Source organism: Oncorhynchus tshawytscha, linkage group LG32 (assembly GCF_018296145.1).
Source record: "Oncorhynchus tshawytscha isolate Ot180627B linkage group LG32, Otsh_v2.0, whole genome shotgun sequence".
In the NCBI taxonomy this organism is placed as follows: Eukaryota; Metazoa; Chordata; class Actinopteri; order Salmoniformes; family Salmonidae; genus Oncorhynchus; species Oncorhynchus tshawytscha.
In genome coordinates this window covers 16,856,665-16,863,012 of record NC_056460.1, presented here as the reverse complement: position 1 = coordinate 16,863,012, position 6,348 = coordinate 16,856,665, and the positions used below count along the sequence as shown (strand labels likewise).

General features: G+C 42.5%; 1 protein-coding gene across 1 annotated transcript in view; it reads left to right on the top strand.

Moving 5' to 3' along the window:
* LOC112230203 (ATP-sensitive inward rectifier potassium channel 12-like) overlaps nt 1–2,139 on the top strand; it is a 9,782-nt gene extending 7,643 nt beyond the window's left edge. The window contains exon 3 of the mRNA XM_024396389.2: nt 1–2,139. This exon is cut by the window's left edge and continues 2,312 nt beyond it. The gene's annotated coding sequence lies outside the window, so the exon portion shown is untranslated.
* The last annotated feature ends 4,209 nt before the right edge of the window (nt 2,140–6,348 follow it).

The following is a 6,348-nucleotide window of genomic DNA, read 5'->3' as shown; positions in this document are numbered from 1 at the left end:
GTAGATCGACTGAGGAGAAGGAAGCTTCAGAAACCATAGTGATAATGGCTTAGGTCCTGGTTTTTTTTGCTCTTCTCCAAATAGCATTTTAGAGTTTTTTAATTGTACAGCCCTGAAGCCAGCACATTGTGGTTTGGGGTCGGCCCTGTAGTGTGAATCAGTCATAGAAGACTCTCGTGTCTCGTGTCCCGAATGAACTATGTGCCCTTGGTACAGTTCCTCTGCTTTTTTGTGTATCCAACCAAAGTCCTCACAGAGAGAAGGAAGGAATTCTGCAGCACAGCGAAGAAGGAAGGTTGAATGACCTTATTATTCTCTTGAGTTTCTTTTTGTTTTTAAACATAGTTGTGTTCAGTACCCGACTCTAAATTAGCATTTTATAGCGTAAGACTTAAATGCATTCTTATTGTATTCAATATTCAGTTGTATATATTCTCTGGAATAATATTTTTTGTGAAGTGACTTTTGGTTCCATTCAACCAAATCTTGTTACCGTTTTTTTTTTCATTTACAGATAGTTGTCATGAGTCATTAATACTTTCAAAAGCACAAATTAAGTTGATGTGGTATTAAAAAGTATTTTGTGTTTGTTAATATATGGTTTTTCATGCTTAGAAACTAGGGCCGGGATGATACCAATATCACGATACTCGTTAATATTGTGTCAAGGAAACAAAGCATGACGTGGATTTAACTTCTTCAGGAAAACATCCGTATTGTTGGAAACAAACATCCTTATGTCGTCATTCAGAGTCACATTTATTTATTTTCCAAGCTATAGCACCCAATAATTTACATACATATTTTAAGAACCAAAGAGTTTGGTCTGCTTTGTGTTTCCAATGAATATTGCGATACTGGTAACATCACAGACCTATTAGAAACCATGGTCATTTTGTCTTCCTGCTTAAGGTATTTTACTGTTAATGTTTGATACATGAGCTATGTATTCCAAAATTAGAAAATATTTTATGACTGAAAATAAAATGGAAAAACAATTAATCTGAACAGAAACTGAGTTGAAAATAACATGTATTGTGCAGGTAAAGAATAAGAGCACTTTATTCTGTATTTTATCAAAGGGAAATATCTAAAAAAATAAAAATGAAATATTTTAATTGCTGTTTTGTATGAATTAATAAATGTCTAGTAATAATAATAATAAACAAGCAGCAGTAGCTGTTCTGGTTGACACACTCTGCTCTGTTCTCACACAATATTTTCCCATCAGTCCCAAAGGTCAAAGGTCAAACTGACCCCATGTTGATGTCCACCTGTTTCTGACTGCTCATTGGTTGGCCTGGTTTGGGGAAGTGTGTGTGTGTGTGATGTGAAGGCAGGGGTTGTTGTTCTCTAGCTCAGTGACTCAGAGGTAATCCCATACACACACCTGTCTTTCTTACCATTCTCTCTTTCTAAACCAAAACTGGGGTATTACCCCAAATCTGTGTCGTACTCAAATAGCTCAGTACAGAGAGTTTATATTTGGCAGGTTGTTTTTTAAAACGTCCCAGAGAGTGAGGAGAGAGGGTTAGATAGAAATAGAAATAGATACAGACTGGAGAAGGACATACTAGGCCGAGGGGCAGTGGGGAGGGAGAGATGGAGAGAGAGGGGAGAGGAGAGGAGAGAGAAATAGGGAGAGGAGAGGAGAGGAGGAACAGCTTGCTAACACAACACAGTCGTTTACTGTACCTACCCAGTTCACCACTAGGGGGCAGTGAAGACTGCTCCACCACAACAGACCAACGGAAGAGAGAGTATGGTATACCAGCTCCCTCATGTGGTAAATTATCACAAAACCTTTATTTTCTGAAGTGCTAAGGCTCACCAGAACCCTTTATTTTCTGTATATGAAGAATTGAATTCCAAAACAATATCAATTTTCAGAAATGATAGTAAATCAACTTTTATTGTTTAAAGATATTATGAAAGAGATTGGTGTGTTTTTTCACTGTCTAACCATGTCATGGGGTTGTTCAATGACAGACATGTATTTGTTTAAAATCTATCACTTGATGGTTTCGTTTCAGAGAGACAAAATGCTATATATCCGCCTCATTCTCAGAGGAATAAGTAGTACTGCTAGGTTTTACACAGTCAAATGTAACAAATAACTACATTTTTTTATAGAGAACTGTACAAATGATACATTTATGAAATCAATGTTTAATAAAAAATGAAATAAAATGCAATACAGTAATAGGAGATCTGTCATTTAGCAGATGCTCTTATCCAGAGCGACTTACAGTAAGTGCATTCATTATAAGATAGCTCGGTGAGACAACCACATATCACAGTCAAATATACAGGATAGGAACATTCAAGCTAAACAATGGATTTACAGTATAGCATTTTGAAGACACACACATCAAACCCATAAGCAATCACTGGTTAAAAAACACAAATGTGAAATTTCATGTACATAATGTTTTGGGAATAAACTCTTCATTTAATCTCTTGATGTGGTGAGGTAACTATAAGCAAAAGCTATAACTTTTTAAACTCTATTTTCAAGAGCAAAACCAAACAATTCTTCTACACGTCTTCAGCAGTCGGTGTTGCAGAGCTCTGACAGGGGAAACTCCAGTAATGTCATATGTCTCCCCAACATCTTCCTCTCCTGTAATCAAATCATTCCCATCTTTAATTTTATTAAATGTGTTCTCCTGCTCTAACAAGCCACTTCCCCATCTCTATCTCTCTCTCCTTCTCATCCTTCCATCATTCTCTCCTTCCTCTACTACTGTCAGTTCATACGAGCCATTTCCCCATCTCATACGCTATCTCTCTGTTGTCCCTCCCTCCCTCCCTCCCTCCCTCCCTCCCTCCCTCCCTCCCTCCCTCCCTCCCTCCCTCCCTCCCTCCCTCCCTCCCTCCCTCCCTCCCCCTCCCTCCCTCCCTCTCTACTGATGTCGGTTAATTAGCCACTGTGTCACACCCCCTTGTCATCAACATCCATAAAAACGACCAGCTGGGTGACCTTTGGTGACCTTTCTCCAGACTCCGTCAGTCATAATGGCTGACTAGAGGATCTAGGATCTGGGCTGTCTGGCAGGGGGCTGCTTTAATGCTTTGTAGACCTCCTCTGCTGCTGTTGGTTTCTGCCCTGAGGTTGTGCAGGGCTGTGTGGGGCTGTGTGGGGCAGTGGGGCTAGTGTTAGGGAATAGGGGCTAGTGTGTGTGCTCAGTAGGGGACAGTATTGGGGACTAAGTGGTGGAGGGTTGGGGGTCCTGGGGCCCATAATGACCTGTTGTGTGTTGTGGAGCTGTGAACCATTCCTTGGAGGACAGAGAGGCATTGTGTTACACTGGGCTGCCCACGCTGACTACACCACTGAGAACCACCACAGGCTGTGTGTGTGGGGGGGGTGGGGGTGTGTGTGTGTGTGTGTGTGTGTGTGTGTGTGTGTGTGTGTGTGTGTGTGTGTGTGTGTGTGTGTGTGTGTGTGTGTGTGTGTGTGCTTTTGTTTCTGTCTTCCTGTCCGTCTGTCTGTCTGTCCGTCCGTCTGTCTATCTGTCTGTTTGTCTATTTGAGGCTCTGAGATCAGGTGAGGTGTCTAGCCTGTGAGGAACACCTGTGGATATCACATGTATCAATGAGTGCTGCTGTAACCACATGCAGATCATCCGTTATTGTCTCGGTGCGTGAATATACAAGACTGTTTATGTTTGCTGAGAAAAACATTGACACCACGTATGAAGAATACTGAAAATCCCTATTTCTTTTTCCTTTCCTCTCTTTCTTCCCCCTTTCATGTCTTCCTCCTCTCCGCCAACAACAGAGTCTTTCATTCGGGCATCTCAGTGGCTGCCTCAGGCCCTCAGGCCCTCTGCTGTTCGCTCAGCTTAATTAAATGTTCTGAGAAAAACTCATGATTGGAAAGTGACTCGTCTCTTCTCTCCTCTCTCCTCTCTCATCCCTCAGGCCAATTTCCCATTGATTTTCCCATGCATCTTCCTTTTACCCTCTGATCAGCATCAGAAAGACATTTCCTGAGAAGTAAACTACGTTTTGCAAGTGAGTAGTCTGCTGGATGAAGCTCTTTACCTCTGTACCCATAGCTACACAGCCAGGTCTCTCTTGGGAAGGAGGTCTTCTGAACTCAATAGGACTTCCTGGTTCAATTAAATGTTACAGAAAAAGTGCATCTGCACCAACACCTTGTGGTTAGAACGTCTGCCCTGAGATTGCAAGGTTGGGAGTTCGATCACCGGCCGAGTCATACCAAAGACTGTAAAAAATGGGACCCGATACGTCTCTGCTTGCCACTCAGCATTAAGGAGATGGATTGGGGTAAGGCCCTGCGATAGACCAGCGTCCTGTCCAGAGGGGGTACTGGCACATCAAGCTGCCTCACGCTACAGAAACAGAAGATCAGCTCCTGCTCCTATGAGCCGTTCTGGCTCTCACAAGCAAGTCTACTTACCATGATCTATATAGACAACATACCCACGTATGCGTTGAACTCCTTTGCTCAATAACACAGGAACCCACAGTAGTCCTGGGCAACCATACAGGTGGTTATTGGTCTAATGATGCCCCCCTCCACCCAAAACCACATGACTTCCGAACTCAGCACTGTCTGAATGAGAGGGGGGAAGGTAGGGGGAGGCCTGGGGCTGAAAGTGGTGCTGTCTGCAGCCTCTCATACCACCACTACTTTAAGCCCTAATTGGTTAATTGGATCACTGCTGATTGAGGGAGACCTCAGAGGTTATTATTATGGGAGGCTGGGATAGTAACCTGGGGTTACCCTTATTATGCATGACTGACCAAAAGTATGTGGACACCTGCTTGTCGAACATCTCATTCCAAAATCATGGGCATTAATATGGGGTTGGTCCCCCATTTGCTGCTGTAACAGAATCCACTCTTCTGGGAAGGATTTACACTAGATGTTGGAACATTGCTGCAGAGTCTTGCTTCCATTCAGCCAATGGACCATTATTCCACCTCCACCAAACTTTACAGTTGGCACTACATATTGGGGCAGGTAGCGTTCTCGTAGCATCCGCCAAAACCCTGATTCGTCCGTCGGACTGCCAGATGGTGAAGCGTGATTCCTCACTCCAGAGAACGCGTTTCCACTAGTCAAGAAACCAATGGTGGCAAACTTTACACCACCACTCCAGCCAACGTTTGGCATTGCACATGGTGCTCTTAGGCTTGTGTGTGGCTGCTAGACCATGGAAACATATTTCATGAAGCTCCCGACGAATAGTTATTGTGCTGACATTGCTTCCAGAGGCAGATTGGAACTTGGTAGTGAGTGTTGCAACAGAGGACAGGCGATTTTTACGCGCTACACGCTTCACCTCTCGGTGGTCCCGTTCTGTGAGCTTGTGTGGCCTACCACCTCACGGCTGAGCCGTTGTTGCTCCTAGACATTTCCACTTCACAATAACAGCACTTACAGTTGACCAGGGCAGCTCTAGCAGGTCAGAAATATGACAAACTGACTTGTTGGAAAGGTGGCATCATCACTGAACTCTACAGTAAGGCCATTTACGGCCAAAACTTTCTATGGAGTCTATGAGAAATTGCATGGCTGTGTGCTCGATTTTATACACCTGTCAGCAATAGCCGTATCCACTAATTTGAAAGGGTGTCCACATACTTTTGTACATATAGTGTAGTTTACTTAATATGTAATTAATTTTTCTATTTGAGAAAAATCTTCACATTTTTCATAAATATTTGACTTATCTATTCATTGCGTATTTGAATAGGAACAGATTGATTTCTTTATTTATGGTGACATTATGACAAAAGGGGCAATCTGCAGTTGTTTGTCCATTTTTGGACATAAATTAAGGAAACTTAGAAATGCCTCAGGAGCTTAGTTCAACTGTCGTACTCCATCAGAACCCAAAATATAAGATTGTTTTACTCCAATTAACGTTTAAATTGTCTTATTTCACCTTTATTTAACCAGGTAGGCTAGTTGAGAAGAAGTTCTCATTTACAACTGCGACCTGGCCAAGATAAAGCAAAGCAGCGCGACACAAACAACACAGAGTTACACTTGGGATAAACAAATGTACAGTCAATAACACAATACAAAAATCTATATACAGTGTGTGCAAATGTAGTAAGATTAGGGAGGTAAGGCAATTAATAGGCCATAGTGGCGAAATAATGACAATTTAGCAATTAAACACTGGAGCGATACATGGGCAGAAGTTGAGTGTGCAAGTGGAGATACTGGGGTGCAAAGGAGCAACAACAAAAAAATAACAATATGGGGATGAGGTAGTTGGGTGGGTTATTTACAGATGGGCTGTGTACAGGTACAATGATCAGTAAGCTGCTCTGATGCTTAAAGTTAGTGAGGGAGATATTAGA